The sequence below is a fragment of the Coptis chinensis genome, chromosome 9 (assembly GCF_015680905.1).
Source record: "Coptis chinensis isolate HL-2020 chromosome 9, ASM1568090v1, whole genome shotgun sequence".
Taxonomy (NCBI): Eukaryota; Viridiplantae; Streptophyta; class Magnoliopsida; order Ranunculales; family Ranunculaceae; genus Coptis; species Coptis chinensis.
Window position 1 is genome coordinate 52898411 of NC_141464.1, and position 19498 is coordinate 52917908.

Sequence of the window (19498 nt, forward strand, 5' to 3'; positions counted from 1 at the left end):
TTACGCTTTTAAAGAAGCTATCTTGTTTGATAAAGATGGGTTATACAACTCTCTTGTTCGATATTCCATCTTCCCGACGCGCGCTATACCAAATGAAGTTCAACAATTTATCAATGTTGAAGACGACACACCGCTCAAACTTCTCGCGACAAAGATAATAAAGGAAAGGATTTCAATGATCAAATGTGAAATAAACGTAAGAATCCGACTTTTGATCAACAAAGAACCCAAATCGGAAGCCTTCGTGATAAGAAAGAAGACTCCACGAAAGCAGATCGAAAGCCTTTTACCGATTTTGAATTAACTCCGCTTTAATACCAAATATGCGGTAGTTTACGACAAAATCAAGGATAAGAGTCTGCTCACTTCACTCCGCCGCTTTTCCATGCGCCATCTTTACATTAAATCAAATCAACGATAAATCATTATGGTGCAAATTTCATAATGATTATGGTCATGAGACGGAGAATTGTCGGTCTTTATGGGAAGAATTGAAAAGCTTGTGCGTAATGGGAAGCTTGATCAATATGTGCAGAAGAAAGTAACAACTCAAGCTTTAACTATCACCGATCACAATGTCATTAAGGTTGACATGTCATCATTGATTCATTGTCCAATACTCGAAAACCGCTCGTCGCTCTAAAGTCAAATATCCGCCTAATTGGTAACGGGTTAACGGATCAATTTCGTGGAAGGTTTTCGTGACGGAGACTATTGAAGATGAACCATTATGTTTCACCGACCAAGATCTAATGGGTGTGCATGTTCCTCATTATGATGTCTTTGATAATCGCGATATCGGGCTTGTATGCGTGTACAACGATAATGATCGACACCGTAGTTCAGCTAAGCCATGTTTTCCGGGTGTTATCGCAAAGATTCCTTTTATTGATAACTTGGTCACCCCCGAAAATGCTCCTATCGTTGGTTTTGATGGTACCGCTACTCATTGCATTGGAAAGGTGTCTCTCCCGGTCACTCTTATGCATAAGGAAGTCAATATTGATTTCTTATTGATGGATTGTAAATCCCCTTACAATGTCATCCTTGGTCGAGATTGATTCATTATATGGAAGCCGCCGCCTCAACATATCATCAAGCCATCAAGTTCCCATTCAATAAAAGTTTGTAAGGTGCGCAATGATCAACCGCATCTCTAATTTGCCACTTACAATGTTCTCGATGATTATAAGAAGTCCGAAGTTGTTGGACTAACTATTCTCGAAGTTCCAACGCCAAAATAGCAATTACAAAGATCCGGGACCTTCAGGTTTACTCGCCAATAGAAATGTTGAAGGACCCCCGACAGTTGATCCACTTTTAGAAGTTCAAATTGGCCAACTCCCTCAAGAAACTACTTTTATTTCAAATTAACTTCCGTAAGAGGAGAGACAAGAGCTTATTTTGTTATTACGAAGAATAAGCATGTGTTTGCTTGGCTTAATAGAGCAAATGCCTCGGTATAGATCCTTCGGTGGCTTGTCATAAACTCGACATTGATCCTAATGCAAAACCAGTTCAAAAAAGCCCCGGCGATGGCCCCCGATAGAAAGATGAAAGTGAAAGACGAAATCGACCGCCTCTTTGTCCGTTAACTTTATAAGGCCCGCGACTTATCCAACATGGATGTCAAATGTTGTCGCAGGCCTAAAAAGAACGGCAAATTACGGGTTTGTATCGATTTCACAAATCTCAATAAGGCTTGTCCGGTTCATCCATATCCATTGCCTCAGATATCCGAAATGGTCGATGCAACATCCGGGTTTCAGCCGTTTTGTCTTTTGGATGCTTATTCCGTTATCATCGATTCCGCTATTCATTGAGGACCAAGAGTTCATCGATTCATTACGCACTTGCTGGCATTTATCGTTACTGTAATGCCTTTCGGTCCAAAAAAACGGAGCCACATATCAAAAAGCTAGTCAACACTATTTTTCCTCGACCTACTTGGAAAGACAAATGGGATACATCGACGACATGGTTGTTAAATCTACGTAAGCACCCATCACCTTATCGATTTGCAAGCTGCTTTTTCGATGCATCTCCAATGTCAACATGCGCTTGAATCCGCTAAGTGTTCTTTCGGGTTTATCATCCGTAAATTCTTAGGATACATGATGACTAGACGCGAATTGAAGCAAATCCGGATCGATTCGAAAGCTATCCTTGAAATGCCTTCTCCGACGCCAAAGAAAGAAATTCAACGACTTACGGGACGCTTTGGCGCCCTAAATCGCTTTATCTCTCTAGATTCTCGATCGATGCCGCCCTTTTTCCAAACATTGAAAGACGATCAATTTGGACGGAGGATCGTGGAAGTTGCATTTCGCCATTTGAAAGCATACTTTAGTCCAACCTCCAGTTCTTGCCACCCAAAGAACGGGCGCAAATTATAGGTTCAGATTTAGCCGCCAATCGATCATGCCGTAAGTGCCGCCTTATTTGTCAACGGTGGTGATGGTCGCCCTATATTCTTTGTTAGCAAGACTCTTACAACCGCTAAAACAAGATATTCTCGAAAGTGGAGAAAATTGCATCGCTTTTGGTTCATGCTGCCCGACGCCTTAAACCTTATTTCCGTGGACGAAGTCGTCAAAGTTTATAATGAATATCCATCGCGAAGCTTTTTCGCAATGCTCGTGAATCAAGTCGCCGCTGAGAATGGGAAAGTTACCTTTAGCGCATAGCAGTGTTTGAAACTCGCACACCGAGAAAGGACAAACTTTGGCTTCGCTTAATGGCTGATTTTCCAATTGAGGATATTCTTATGTCCGACGCTAAGTTATTAGATCTAAGAGAATGTCGCCGACAACACGCCATTACCTCTCGGGATGATGATTTGCCAAACTTATCGATGTCTCACGATTGTTGGATTGTTTACACCGATGGTTCGCGATAATAAATATGGCTCCGGTATTGGGTGTGTAATCTTGCAAACCGAATGGAGAAAAATTGAGAAGTCGCCGTTTGGGTTTTGACGCTTCAAATAATGAGGCCGAAAGTAAGTCACATTTTTGGCTTATGACCGCTTCTTCACACTTGGGGGCGACTAAGCTACAATTATTCACAGATTCTAAGTTAGTCGCTAGCCAGTTTGGTGGATCGTATGCAGCTCGTGACGATAGAATGGCGGCTTATGTGGACTTAATTCATCGGATTGCTCGAAATTTTGATTCTATCAAGATTGTGGTAAAAGCCCGCCATGACGCATCGCGACATCACGGATTCTCTTGCTTATTTATCCGCGGCAGTTAAGTCAGATAAGCCTCGCCAGATAACCATTGAATTTCAAAAGGAACCGAGTATCGATCAGTCCATCGAGGATGTGCGCGATATGTACATCACTCAGAGTTGTTTTTCATCAAGACATTTTCTTCGAGGAATCACGCTATGCCAATTTGATATCTCCCCGTGGCCGACTTCGAAACGCATAAGCGTGATCTTGATAATCAAGTCCGCCATTGCGCAGAAAACGCTTTGATCCACAACTTATGCTATCGATGACCACAATGATCCTATCAATGATATTGTCTCGGTTCATACCGACGACGCATCATGAAGTCGACAATGCTCCGAGGTTCCTGATATAGAGCTAAGTTTTCCACTTACACCTTGTGACGAAGATGATTGGCGCCTTCCTTATATCACATATTTACATGATCATATCTTGCCTCCCCGATCATAAAGTGGGTGATCGTGTAAAAACGCGATGCTTGGAAATATTGTCTCATATCGACTTCGAACGGTCCATTTGCAACTTTATCGCAGAAAGGCACAAGTCTTAACCCTATGCTTTCATTGTCTCGCCAGAGAAAGAAGGTTTGCTCGCCCCGGAGGAAATTCATTCAGCCTATGTGGGAACCACTCCTGGGCTAAGTCTCGCCATAGAGCAATGACACAAGGATATTGGTGGCCGTACATGCAAAAGGATGCTAAAGCGTTTGTCCGAGAAGTGTGTTCCTTGTCGGAATATGCTAATATGGGAAATCTTCCAAAGAACGGAACTTCATCCAATTTTGAGCCCTTGGCCGCTTTGCAAAGTGGGGTCTTGACATCGTCGGTCCTCTTCCGAAAAGCTCCCGGCAAAGTTCGCTTTTTTACTCGTCGCGAATCGATTATTTTACCAAGTTGGCCGGGCTATGCCCTTAGCCCGCATCCATGCTTCGGATGTTAAAAATTCTTATGGCGAGACATTGTTTGTCGCTTCGGTATTCCAACATCATCGACTTCCCGGCAATGGCAAACAATTTGATGTCAAGAAATTCGACAATTTTGTTCTCGACTTGAAGATTAACCACAATTTCTCGCACCATACCATCCTCAAGCTAATGGACAAGCCGGCTACTAACAAATCCATTCTTGCAATGCCTTTCCGACGACTTCAACAGGCCAAAGGAAATTGGGTTAAGGAACTTCCTGCGTTATGTGGGCTTATCGAACCACACCTAAGCATTCAACCGGATTTTCTCCGCTTAATCTTGCTTACGGTATGGAAGCGGTCTTGCCCTTACAGAGTTGATGACACCAACCACACGAACTTCTAACGTGGAATTGAGTCGAATGATCAAGCACTTGCTCGCCCAAAGCCTTGATAGATGAGACAAGAGATGTTGGTCTTCAATGGCTTAATTCGTTATCAAGTCGATATGAAACGAAAAATATGATAAGAAAGTTCGACTTAAAGTATTTGAGAAAGATGATCGGGTACTCTGTCGAAAGACGAGGTTGATAGATTCCGCAAATTTGGAGAAAACCGACAGTCCATACATCATAGATCGCCTCGCCACCAAAGGATCTTATTTTCTCCGAGATTTAGATGGGAATGTTCTCGATAAGCCGGGAATCGCTTCATCCGCGCAAGTTCTATAAGTAGATGTTAGTTGTGTTTTTCCGCTATCCCGAGAACTAAAATAATACAATATTTAGTTTGTTACCGCCTCGCATGTATTTTCCGTTGTTATCTTTGCATTTTTAAGACTCGTAATCAATAAAGAAGCGTTATTTCACTTCGCCCAATGGTATGATTTTGGTTTTAGCGAACCTTATAATCGCTATTTACAAAATCCGGGCGAAATTACCACGCTTAATTTCGTCGACCTAAGTTGAACGCTTTTACGCCGCTTTTTAGTCGTTACTATCTCTACAACAAAATCGGCGAAATTAACACGCGTTTAATTTCGTCCTAATCCTAAAATCGAACGCTTTTACCAAGCTTTAGTCGTTACTATCGCTATAACAAAATCCGGCGAAATTACCACGCTTTAATTTCGTACCTAAAGTCGAACGCTTTTACGCCGCTTAGTCATTACTATCGCTATAATAAAATCGGACGAAATTACCACGCGAATTTCACGCCTAAGTTGAACGCTTTTACGCCACTTAGTCGCTACTATCGCTATTTACAAAAATCGTGACGAAATTACCACGTTTTAATTTCGCCGAATGCTGAACGCTTTTACGCCTTTTTTATCATTACTATCGCTATTTATAAAATCCGGGCGAATTACCACGCTTTAATTTAGTCACCTAAGTCGAACGCTTTTACACTCGCTTAGTCGTTACTATCACTACCACAAAAAATCCCACGAAATTACCACGCGAATTTCGTCGGGCCTAAGTTGAACGCTTTTACGCTCGCTTAGTTCATTACTATCGCTACACCAAAATCCGGCGGGTTACCGCTTAGCTTTGTCGGTCCTAAGTTTGAACGCTTTTACGCCGCTTAGTCGCTACTATCGCTATTTATAAAAAATCGGCCGAAATTACCACGTTTAATTTCGTCAGTCTAAGTTGAACGCTTTTACGCTCGCTTAGTCGTATTATCGCTACGACAAAATCTGACGAACTTACCACATTTACTTTCGTCCGTCTAAATTGAACGATTTTACGCTCGCTTAGTCGGGTACTCGCTCTATGTCCACATCTGATGAAGTGCCCCGCTTCGCTTTAAATTACCGTGATCGAGAGCATTTTTTCGCTTCAATCTAATGTTGCAAGCTTAAAGTTAGCATTGGGGCCGTTTCATTCTATTTCGTGTCATCTATATAATTCAACAACATTGTCAGTTTTCCATAGGTATGTTATCTAACATCACAATGATATTCAATAGCCAATACATACTTTTGTTTAAAAAAAAAAAAAAAAAATTTGTATTACATTCACGCAATCACATAATCATTGGGTTGGAAAAAGCCAATGGTTCCTTATCGATTTTTGTTTATACAACTCGCATAACTCTTTCCGCTTCAAAATTTAAAACTATATGACAGCTTTATTATTTTTCTAAGGCATTGTCTTTGAACTTTCACGAAAAAATTTCCGGTTTAAAATTTTCGCAAATTTTCATTATTTTTTCTAAGGCATTGTGTCGAACTTTCTATTTAAAAATTTTCTACGATTTAAAATTTTCGGGCCAAATTCATTATTTTTTCTAAGGCATTGTGTTAACTTTTCTACTTAAAAATTTTCCGAAATTAAAATTTTCAAAATTTTCATTATTTTTCTCTAAGGCATTGAGCGATCTTTCTCGACAAAACTTCACAAATTTCTTTAATTCTTCAACGGCATTAACCCGACACCTTTCTCGCGGAACTTTTCTCGCTTGACTATTTGTAAATATATTTGACTTGTAAAACCACCGCTTTTACGTGGTGGCTTAAACTTCTCAGATTACGCCAAATGTCAAATTTTCGAGCGAAAAATTTTCTCCAAATTTTTTTTTTTTTATAAGGCATTGAGATCTTTCCGCTCGAAATCTTTTCTTTGTCGACTTTTTTCCTCGATAGTTTTGCCCGTAATGCCGTCGTTTCTACCCGCAAGGCGACAAGAATAAACTTTTCGTCGGTTTTTAGACTTAACCAAAATTTTACGACAACTTATAAAAAAATACTAACATACCGTTTCGATACATCAATAATCATTGGCACCGCTTTTTAAAGTATTTTTCGAGTTCATCCACGGTGAACAACACTTTTCTTTAGCCATTGGTTTTCGAATAGTCACCCGACATTCTCTATCATTCTTTCCTTTACAATCCAGCTTCTTTTATTTTCCGCTGTCGGTTAACTATTTTCCGCTATCGAAATATGCATTCGCTTCGCTCAGCGCTTTCGGTTAACTATTTTCCGCAGTCATTCTTTTTCTATGGCATTGTGCCGATCTTTCTCCGAAAAATTTTCCGAGTGAAAATTTCCGTCAGCATCATTATTTTTTCGAAGGCATTGTGCCGATCTTTCTCCTAAAAATTTTCCTAGCGAAAATTTTCGTCATTATCATTATTTTTTCTAAAGGCATTCTGCCGATCTTTCTACGAGAAATTTACCAAGTGAAATTTTTTGACAGCTTCATTATTTTTTCTAAGGCATTAAGCCCGAACTTTCGAAATAAACTTTCCGGTGGCTCGTTTAACCGTTTGTTTCTCCGCGGCGACAAAAATTCGCGATTACGTTAACTTTCTACGCGAAAACTTTATTCAGCTTTCTATTATTATTTTTTCTACGGCATTGTGATCTTTCCGTTCGAAGTTTTTCGTCAATATCTTTTGCTCGTAATTCCGCCGTTTCAACCTGCTACGCAAATACAAATTTTTTCGTTAGTCTTTTAGACTTAACCAAAATTTGAAGCTAACTGGAAAAAAATAAAATACTGGTATACCTGTTTCATGCTATCGAATTTTTTGCCAACACTTTGTCATATTCTTCGAACTTTTCTCCGTCTTCTTCGGCAGCTCAACATAACTCAATAATTGAAAGAAATTGCATTCCTGCAATTTAATTGTGGTAAGCCATTACTACTTCATCTTCTTCGACTTTCGTTTCAAATTCATACACTTCATGTCTTCATCCATCTCAAATTTCTCGAGTCCTAGTATTTTATGTGTTTCCTTAAAAGTTTACCCGTCGACGCGTTCCGGATAATCGCCAGATTGCCACCTTCTTTCCACCTCACCAAGTCTCCGCGATCGCCATCGAAGTTTTCTTCTCGAGTGTTTTTTCGCCCGTATAGTACGGTGGTTTCTACCTGAAAAAAAGCACATAAAATCGGGTCAGATAGGTCAAAAATCGGGTCAGAAAGCTCAAAAACCGGGTTCACTGGGCCAGATTAATGTAACACAGGTACGGTGCCCCTCCTTTGTTGGTGTTGCACCGTATCTTGTTTGTATTTCTTATTTCCGCATGCACCGGACCATGTTTTTAAGTTCGGTTACGATGCCCCTCCTTACTAGCGATGCACTATATCGTATTTGGTTTCTAACTTTTTGGGTACAGGCGCTTTCTTCTTCTTCATTCTTCACCATCGCGCACAACACCAACCAGTTCCCTTTTGTCTCGTCTCCACATGTTCGATACAGAGAGTTCCTAAGAACATACTTCAAACGGCCATGCGTACCATAATAAAACAAGAAAAGAAGAGAATACACCAACAGCAGCATACCGCACGAAGTCAGGCTTCATGCTCGCGATGCTTTTTATGATTCCAAGCAATATGCTTTGACGCGCATTGGGTGTAGCGACGCAATCTTTGGAAGTGCTGTTCAAGGTGCTCTCTGTCATAAAACAATTAACAGGACACCCCAATGTTTGTTTCCTTTCACGTACACGCTGTGTGGGGGTTTAAGGGCAACCACACCCATACGGTTTTCTGGTTTTCTGGCTCGAAAAGGGACTCCACAGCGGAACAGCTTGGATCGCCATTCATCCAATCACAAAGTTCCAGTTTCGGACTCCTGGGGAGGACCTTTAGCGGCAGAAACAGAACACATAAACAGCGTACAACAATGGTCCCTGCCAACCATGGCCGATATCTAGCAATATCGGCAATAGTGTAACGGCGGACGGGGTGAGATGAGCTGATGGAGAAAACGTACCTGCTAGTAGTCAAAGCCGAAGACGAACAGTGCTGCCGTAATACGGACGGTTACGTTTTATCGCCTCTACGCCCCGCTCCGGTTGATTGAGCGAAAGATTATTTTTATGAGATGGGATGTGCGGCTTACAAAGACTTATATATAGGTTTACGAGGTTTTCCAGTGTCATGGGATTCTTCTCCAACTCCGACTTCATCTCTACACTCAATTCTTATCTTATCCTAACACTTTGAGTCCAATTACGGTTTAACTTCCTTTTATTATTATTATTACTATAACGCCTCTACGTTTAATTTTCAACGGTATAATCCAAATATCGCTAATCCGTTGGCACGCTTTCATCGACATTCGATTTCGTTATCACGTGAACGCTGCTCGTACATTTTCGCCAATCAATTTCTTTTGCACTTTTATTTATATGCATCTTTTATTTTATTTTTACATTTTTCGCCATCTTTCTTTTAACTACGCCATTAAGGTCCCTTCTACATTTATTTGACATTATTTCGCTTCCGCTTAATTCACGCATTTTTCCCCGATTGTACATTTTTCTTATCGCTTACGCTCACACGACACTTTGTTATACACTCCGCTTTACTTTTTATTATTTCACGCTTTTCGCGGATTTATCTTCTCTTCTTTGCCATGCGAACTTTGTTCACCGACAAAGAGGGCGGTGTTTCACCCCACCTACGTGGGCAAACGCCCATTAGTAGGGGGTCTCTATTTTATTCATTTAATCAACAGGGCTAAAGCCCAATTGCAATATCATGGATCAATGTACAAAGCCCATTAACTCATGTGTCTAAGGTCAACCTTAGCCACATGGCTTGCCACTAATATACATTGATTTATGTCCGATTCATTTCTTATCAAAAGATAATTATCGGTTAGACAGCTTATATTCTATCACAATTACTCAAGACACAAGATTACTTGAGCTACAAGGACTCTCTACTCTACCTCTATAAATACCAAACTATTTTTCATTCAAACTACGCTCTTGAGACTTGATCCCAATCGATAATTTGGGTGCGTAGGCAACCGCAAGGTACAAATTCATCATTCCCCCGATCACCATCATTTTTCTAATTACTTTCTAATGTTCTTCGTCTTTTCATCAACACTTGGTGTTTTGATCATATTTGGTCGAAACACTCCCCATTGAAGTGCTTACTATACCTAAAGATAGAAAGTGTTAGAACTGCTTATTATACCTAACTTGATTATCTAAAAACAATATTTGAAGTGTTTACTATACCTAAATGGGTGATCCGATCAAGAAACAAACGGTAGTTTGTGTACACAATCTTCTTACTACAAGGTAAACGCCCGAGGGAGTGTTATCACCACAAATAGGACATGCTTTATAATCATGTGTCACACAACCGGATAAGTTTCCTAGAGCCGGAAAATCGTGGTATCCCCCACATCAACATAGCTCTCGTGAGTAAAGTGTTCCCTCTTGTGCATGTCGAACGCAGGGACTCCTTCTCTCCGTAGTGATCCAACTCATCAAATAGTGGTTCAAGGAAAACATCAATGTTTGTAGTGGCTTTCCGGTCCGTGTATTAACAAAGACATCATCCGAAAGTCGGATTTCATGCACAATGAAGGTGGGAGATTGTATGGCACTAATATGATAGGCCAACAACTCAGTAGCCGGTTGATTGAATGCCACGAGGATTGAAGGTTTATCACAGAATCGCAAAACCAAACATTACGCCCTCTCAAAGAGCGAATTCTGGCCATTTCTCTTTAAATTTTGTCCATTGGACTGAATCAACAGATGTCGATATAATCCCATGAAGGTGTTGCTCGAGCATGCCATGTCATTTCCGTGCTAATGATGGTATCGATACAATCGTTGAGTCGTGGACCTAAAGGAAAATGTCTCAATACTTTTTAGGCACTTTGGATTCCTTCCCTTTTTACCCTCCACTTTATATCTAGATGATTCGCGAATGAGGACATATCGTCAAATCTTTCTTTGTCCCATAATACAAGATGCAATTATTCTCACATGCATCGACGCGCTTTGCTTTCATCCCTAGGTCCATAACATTTTCTTCATTATCGCCACTTTTCGTGTAAAGTATTTTCTTTGGCAACCAAGTTCTTAGCATAGACAAGAGTGCGCCACACTATTTCCTGACCAACCATACTGTTTCTTCAAGTCATGAAGCTCTACAACTGCCAGATAGAGTTGTCACAGACCTCACATGAAGGGGTATAATTTTTCTTCGGCTTTACTTTTGTATTCAAAGATACTTTTTACCCAAATCGGTTCGGGAAACAAAAGGTTGTTCAAAATCAGAAATTTGATCAAGAGCCTCCATACACATCACCCCTTACACCTTCATGTGCGCCATAACAAGCATCAACAAGATTCTCTAACCCAAGCCCTCTATCTTCAATGTTTTCATCTTCAACTATGTCTACCACGGGATACTTCGATTGTTTTTCACCATGTAAGGACCATATAGTATACGTTAGATCAAAACCATTTTGAATTATATGCCTTCGACTTCACAAACACCAATCTTTTCCCATTCCGACATGTTACACAAGGACAAGGACATGTTGTCAACCCTTCATATTTTTTTGTGCCAAATCAATAAAACTAGCTACCCCTTCCCCTATGCGGTGCTCACTCGGTTTGGTTCATGAATCCACTCTTTTCGAATCGGCCGTGACATTCTACCATTATGTAGATACAAAGATAAGAAAGAAAAAAGAAAGATAACTCTCGAGTTAGTTAGTTAATTTGAAGCAATCATAGATGACTTAACACTATTACTACCAAGCTCAATTACTTGTCAGTCTTGAAAGATTTTCAATAGAAAGACTTGACAAATTTTTGATCGAGCTACTATTCTACCAACATAAATCACTATTCTACTAATAGAAATCAGGGAGACAATGGCTTCAAAGTTCAAAGCACATTCATAATCAAACTATGTCAAACGTCAAAGCATTCACAAAGTAAAATAACATTATACTGTCAGTAAGAAAATTTAAGACCTGCTTTTGTAAAACATTTAGATCAGAACTTAGACCAACCTAAGTTAGGAAGCTAGAATGTTTGAATTCAAGCTACCATGACTGAAAATGGATACAAAAATGTTGGAACACTAAAGCTTGGGATTCATTATACTTGAACATTTTTAGAACAAACACATATTTTAGTGTTTCAAACATGGGTACTCAAGATTATAGGACCAAAGACCACCAAATTCACCACTATCGTCACCTAAAAAAAAAAAACAATTAACAAAAAAAGCCAAACAAAACCCCAATGTCCTAAATAGATATAAATATTAAACAATTCAGGCACAAATTATGAATTATGAATGGCTAGCTTCAAACAATCAAGAAAAAAAAACATAACTTTATAACTTCAAATCCTTAAAGCTAGGATTTGTACGCAAAAACAGAACTTTACAATTTCAAATATTTCAAGCTAGGATTTTATGCAAAAACATTGCCTAACTTGATATAGAGATGCTGTCAAACATAAAAATTTTGTAAAGAAAAAAAAAAAGAAAAAAACAAAACAAAAGAGCAAACATTAAGAACATACCCTCCAAAAGCCGAAAGTTATCTGTCTAAGAGAGAGACTTCCAGAGATAGACTTCAATAACCTTCTCCAGTAATCCTTTTGCCAATTTATCTATATCAAAACATAAACCCAACTATATTACAAATAACTCAAACCATCAAAAGCAAAAATATCGTTTTATTATTACTATTATTACTATTAAGAACTCATATTACTATTATTATTATTCCCATTACTCTTTCTTTCTTTCTTCTTCTCTTTCTCTTTGTTGTTTCCTTCTTTATATTCATTTTTCTTCTCACCGATTTTGAATATATCTCTCCAACGTTTAGAAGTTGATGATAACTCGACTTACATTCCTGGTCCCCGGGTCGGTTACGGCTCGCTCGGTTCTTGTTCTAGCTCTAATGGAACCGAGTTGGGTTTGGGGTCTTGGGAAATGAGGTGTAGAGGTAGAAGCACACCATCTGCTATCAACTCATCAGCAGAAAAGAAGATGGGGTCATTAATGAAGATAAGGATTGGGGTCGTTTTGTTTCATGTTCTTCTAAGTTTGGTTTGTCTTCTAAGATAATCTACTGAAGGCTTCATTTCCCTATAATTCAGTAGATTATACACACTTTCAAATCATAATTAAAATATAAATCAAGGATACATGAAAAATAGTACAAGTAGTCAAGTAGCTGAAAATTCACATATGAATTTCATGAAGTCCAGTCTAGTTACTAACTAATTACAGTAGGATCAGCTTAATGATGTATACATTACAATAAATGAATACTAAAAGGAACACTACATAATAAAGGAATAGCAAGTACTCAAGTTGCAAATAACTTAGGCAGCAAACAACATAATTGGACTCTACAAGAGTACAAATATATGGCATAGTTTAGCTTAATTATTTGAAAACTCACCACCAACTTCTGTTATTCTAATTAAGTACAAAAAAACTCCACGTAAAAGACCCCAATATGTCCCTTTAGCATACACAAAGAAGTCTCATTCATAGAAGAAACAAATATATTCCAAGTTTCAAGTAAATTAAAAACCAGATCCCAAAGCTAATCTAATGAACGTCATTAGTTCAGCAACCCATAACAATTCAGACTAATTTGAACTCAAACCAATATATAACTAGCTCGCTTCAAGAATTCTTCATGTTAAAATGACCATCAAGATGCTAAAACAACAAAGTTTTTCCTTCCCTTACTACCCAACCATGAGTAGCGTGGACCAATGAATTCGCAGACCTACTTGAAAGATGCGCTTGGTTTGGTTGGATTTGGAGTGGCGCCAATAGTTGGGTAACAACTACCTAGCCTATGGTTTCAACAAGTGTTTGGTTTGATTAAATAAGATGCTGCAAAAGGTTATACAAATACTAATTCAAAAATTGACAAGCTCAATTCATGCTCACAATGTAAGTTAAACAAGGCTTGCAGTACATATCAGTTCACTGTGACTGTAATGCTTAATACACTATACGAGCGCGCAACCATAAACCATGACAAAGTATTCTCCAACAAAGGATTAAATGTTTAACATACACTTACTGTTGAATCCCATTCCGAAATGATGCAATTATCTTTAAATCAGTCAAGACACTGGGCATTTGGCCAAAAGCAATTTGAAAGGCTATTTCACTTCAAGTCTTCAACACAGAGAAACAAGAGTTAAAGAATAAAACTAAATTTCAACATAATAAATCAAAAAATATTGTTACGGGGGACAAATTATTTGAAAAACTCAAGAACTCCGAGACTTGTTCTCCTACCCAGAGAAACAAAGGTGCTCCTACCATGAATCCAAGAAAAACCAAAACCAAATCGATCAAAACTAAACAAACACCACTCAGGATACCCAACCACACCAAAAAAGAAACAATTTTTATAAACAAATATGAAGAAATAAATCAACTACAAAACTGGTTCAATCTTTTCCACACAAAACATTAGTAAATTCAAACTAAGTAAAATAGAAATTTGAAAACCCTAACCTTATTTCAACATTATGGGCACACTGAAACAGTGGAAAGTTAATATCTTTCTCAGTTTCTCCGTTAAATCAGTTTCTCAGTTTCTTCGATCAGCGTCTTTTCCTTCGAGCAACTTTTATTTCTAGGCTTCGACAAATTATCTTTTTCAGAGCATTGGTGTGAAGTTGAGAGGAAGAGCGGTAGAGGAGATGAGATAGTTGGGCGAGAGAGAAAACATGGTCCCTTAATTGTAATTTTTGTATTCTGGGAATCTTTGACGCTTTTTTGCCGTCACTTTATTTAGTAAACCTCCTCAACATTTAATTGAAATAATTATCAAAATATTGGTGACGGTTTTAGTATTTTAGTGACGCCTATATGCCATCACAAGAGTCCTAACGCCCATTTGGCGTCACAAACCAGAAAAACCCAGTGTTACAAAAATGTTGTTATGGTGTAGTGGCGGCAGTATATAGTGTCACAAAATGTCTTTTGCCACGGGAAGTCACATAGCCGCAGCCAAAAATATCATCTCTTGTCGCGGCCTTACCACGGCAAAATGTTTTTTGAATCATTAAAAATAAAAAGCAAAAGAAAATTTTAAAAAATGTTGCCACGAATTGGCCGCGACAAAAACTGATAAAATTTTGAATCTGCCGCTGCTAGAAAACTTTACAAACAACTTTTAGTTGCGGGTATGGCTGCCACAAAAAGTGCTCTACAGCTATCATGGAAACTGCCAAAAATTGTCTTTATTTTATTTTTTATTTTTGTTTTTTTAGCACCTGAATTTCATTTATTGGTCCTAAAGCAGACCGATTTCCTGCACCTGTTCAAATCAATTCATTTTGAACCCATATCTTAGCAAGCTTCATACATAAATAATACAAATTATACTTAACCAAATATCGGACCAAAACAAATAAATTTAACATCCAACATCAAATTCATTACATCAGCGTTTCCAATCTACAAAATAATTCATAAGTTTCCAATCTCCAAAATGCTTTATAACTTTTCAAGCTACACAAAACTCACATGTATCACAATTCTAGTTTGATATAATACCCGCTTCATATCCACAAAAACAAAAAACTGTAACACTCCTCCAATGATGCCATTTCAACCAAATTCAAGTTTGTAAGTTTTAACAAAAAAACACATCTTGAAGTCCAATACTAGTCTTCACTTTGTCCATCTCTACAATAATAATAATAATAATGTTAAACCCTTAACAATGGAGTAAGCTTAACTAATTAATAGCAGAGACTAACTTCATGTGAATTTTGAAAAACTGTAGCAGTCATAATAAACTCATCACCTGTAACTAAAGTAGTTGAAGTTGACATATAGTTATGCAATTGAGTGTGACCAGTAACAATGTAAACACCACCAAGTGTCATTAGATATGTAAGAAACACTAATATGCACATTGTCATCAAATTGGAAAAAGGATATCTAGCATTCTAGCATACATGCCCAAAATGAAGAAAATAATACAACTTTTTTCACAATATATACACATATAAAGCAAGGAAAATAGAAAAGTCAATCTGCAATATGTAGTTTAACTACATAGGCACTCCTCCTTACAACCTATTCACTATTATGCCTTTCTTACTTCCTACTATACTCGATCTACCGGTCCCTTTCAATATCCATTTCTCCTACACTACACTTTGAGAATGCTATAAGTTAATTAGTGTACAAGAATTAAAGGCAACAAGACATAAAGAAAGGAATGAATATAAATGTTGAACACAATCAAGAACTCGCCTAAGAATACAATCAAGAACTGAATATTAATGTTGAACAGCATAATCTATAAACAGAAATGAAAAAGAACTAACCATGTCTTTTGAAACTTCTCAAGGAGTGACAATAATGACCTCATCGACGTATCAACAAGCCAAAACGCTCAAGCTTTACAACTTTCCGCGATGAAAAATGAATCTTGATCGAAGGAATACAGATAAAGACTCAAACATTCTGTACTGGAACCTCTTGCAGTCACCCTATTTGCCAAGCATACAAGGTTTTATCTATGAAAATTACCATATCAATGCTCACACCTGAAAAAATCCTACATCAGCAAAAAATCAACACATTGGGATGAGATAAATGCAAAGGACAGGCTGGCGTATTATTGTCTTCAAAAGTATGTCCATAAGGATGCATGCAATGATATTTAAGTCTGTAATGTTAACAAGTACAACATTCTTTGTCTGCTTGCTTGTCAAGTAGTATACCCTTACTGCAATAATATATGCAATTTGAGACTGAAGCAACTTTGATTAGTTCACTAGATCTATGCATAAGGTAGAATGAATACCTCTCCATATAATTCCATATCTTCTATGACATCATCGTCTTCCATCTCTGCATCGGTGTATGTGAGAGCTTTTTGTAGCTTTCTATGACAGAACACCTCAACCTCAGCCACATAAACAGCAGTCACAGGTCGATGATCAGAAAGCATTTTCTTAGTCCTCTTATAACTCACAAGCTTCAATCCTTTTCCAAATGAAAGAATGCGGTCACACCTGAATGTTTGAAGAAAGTTTAGAAGACCAGTTATACACCATCTAGGTTCTTTCTTTCTTTCTTTTTTGTGAGAATTGATTTATACCAAATTGCTATTACAACCAGCCAGCTACATGAAATATCAACTAAATAACATGAAGAAATTAATAATACGTACCATGCAGGTACTTGTCTCTCGGCCTTTGGATCCTCTCCACAATATCTAGTAGAATTAATCTCATATTTGTATGTCGGGGGAAGTTTAAACTTCCTTCTGTCCAACCATCAAATGCACGGTCCTTTTTTAACTCTCTGACCAGCTGCCACAATAAAGTGAAAGAGAGTCCATACAATTAACAATTTAACTTGACTATCAATGATTTAGCGAAAGACAGACCACATTAAAAGAATGAAATACATGATGGGGCAAAAAACTCTAGAACATTATGTCTAGACTAGACTAGGTAGAACATATTTCTTTCCTTGTTGGTCACTTGGTAGATAACGAATGGACTATTTCTGAGTTGTTTTGTTAAGGCCAGAAAGTCCATGTATTTGTGTATGGAAGTTCATGATGATCTAGTCCTATCCTTATCTTTTCAGAATTTTTCCTTGAGGAATTTATTTTTAATTTTTTGATACCAACTATGGAATTACTCTGTGAAGAATGCATGACTTACCAACCTCATTTTGTATGTGATATACCTCAATTTTTTATGTTTCACCATGTTAGACACTTTGTAACCATGTCGGATATGGACACACATATCCGTGTCAATGTAACTTAGCATATTTACAAGTAATTATGTAAATTTCAAGGAAATGAGAACTTCACATACTGCAATAAACATTTGTGGTGCATGTCCATGATAAACAATGATTCATACCTGGTCCTTCTCAGCCAACTTGGACCATTCTTTCTTGGAGATGAGTTCTCGTGCTTTCTCATAAGATAAATTGAGACAATAGTTCAAATCTCCAAGCCATATAACTCTCCTGCAAATAGAACAATGGTACTTATTTATATAGAAAGGGGGAAGACCACAGATAACCAATTTCACCAGTAGATAGCCATATGGATATAAATGTTCTTATACGCATATAGTTGAGGCATGCACATTTGCATCTCCATCAATGTGAAGAAAAGAAGTCAGCCATGCATACATAAATATTGCACAAAGTTTTCTTTTCTCAGAGCCCATCTACAGTATACATATCTTCTTTTTTGGTTTTAAAGCTTTAATTACTTAGGACTGGGGCTTTGTCGTGGTCTTGACTCTTAAGAATGTTTTGTTTATGGTCAGAATATTAAGTGGGAGTAAATTAAAGAAAAAAAAAAGAACAACAGAAATTCACTGAGCCATTTGTGTCATGATGTTATTCCTGCTAGCTATATCCGGATAATTTGCTCAAGATATTCAAGAGCAAGTTAAAATTGTCAGTTGAAAGGAATCACAATGTTGTAGAGAGGAAAGTACATATTAATCAAATTTAGAAACAAGGTACACAAAAGGAGCTTGCCTTGTGTACGTCTCATCAAACCGAACCACAACTGCAGGATCTTGGAAAACTATTTTCATTTGAAAATATATGCATCATTGGTGAAATCCAATCCCTTTGCACCATTACCAAACATCGTGATTCCTTTCTACAACAATGTGATTTGTGAGTCCTTTACCTATTGAAGTTACTTTTTACTTACTCATGGTCATGAATATTTTTGGGAAAGCCAATGTCAGAAAATGAACGAAATTGGGTCCTCCTATGTATTTCTTGCACATTTGCATTTCTCTGAAGTTCAATGCCATCTTTTTTCACCTGATGATAGGTGAGTACAGATAAAACAAAACGGTGTCTGATATATAGACATGCTGACAGATATTGATTCTTGTCACATGAACACATAGGAAAACAAAAATAATTTAGTAAGGTTTACCTAGAATTAAATGAATTTGGGGAAGGAAAAAGAAATTGAACTGAGCTTACCTTGTTCTCTTTCAATAAAAAGGGATGAATCAGAAGATATGAAAATGGGGGAAGATGTAAAAATGGGTTTTGTATCAGATGGAAATTTAGATTAGCCGCCCATGGCTTTGCTTAGACCTTTGGGAGAGAGAAATAAAACCCTAAACGGCTCTTTCTTGTTTTCCTTTCTTTTTTGATTTTTTGGCCGATAATAAGCGCGAGATAATGAAAACATGGGCGGGATATATTGAAATAAAGCGCGGGTCGATTTTTTTCATTTCTTTCTATATTAAAATTTTCGAGCTTAACTAATTAAAAAGGTCATTTGACAACGACCAAAAACACCTCGCCACAACAACTACAACTTTTAGTCGCATCCTAACTCTTTCTGAGGCTAAATGTTATTTTTATCCGCGGGAAGCCTACAGCCGTTGCGAGAACATATGATTTAGCCGTGGAATGGTGACAGGTTGAGGCTAAAACCTATGTGTTGATGCAACTAAGGATGGCCGCCGCAAAAAAGTCCTTTTAGCCTCAAAATTGATGGCCGCGGCAAAAACCTCGCCGCAAGAAGCCCTTTTTTTGGCAGTGAGGTATTGTAAATATC

The 19498-nt window shown here is 37.9% G+C and overlaps 1 long non-coding RNA gene across 1 annotated transcript; it reads right to left on the minus strand.

Annotated features, from left to right (window-relative positions):
- Positions 1–17108: 17108 nt before the first annotated feature.
- On the minus strand, positions 17109–18765 carry LOC147476655 (uncharacterized). Its single transcript, XR_015209358.1, has 3 exons — positions 18629–18765; positions 17814–17922; positions 17109–17246 (listed from the first exon to the last, which is right to left on the minus strand). It is a non-coding gene; the product is annotated as an uncharacterized LOC147476655 (long non-coding RNA).
- Positions 18766–19498: the final 733 nt, after the last annotated feature.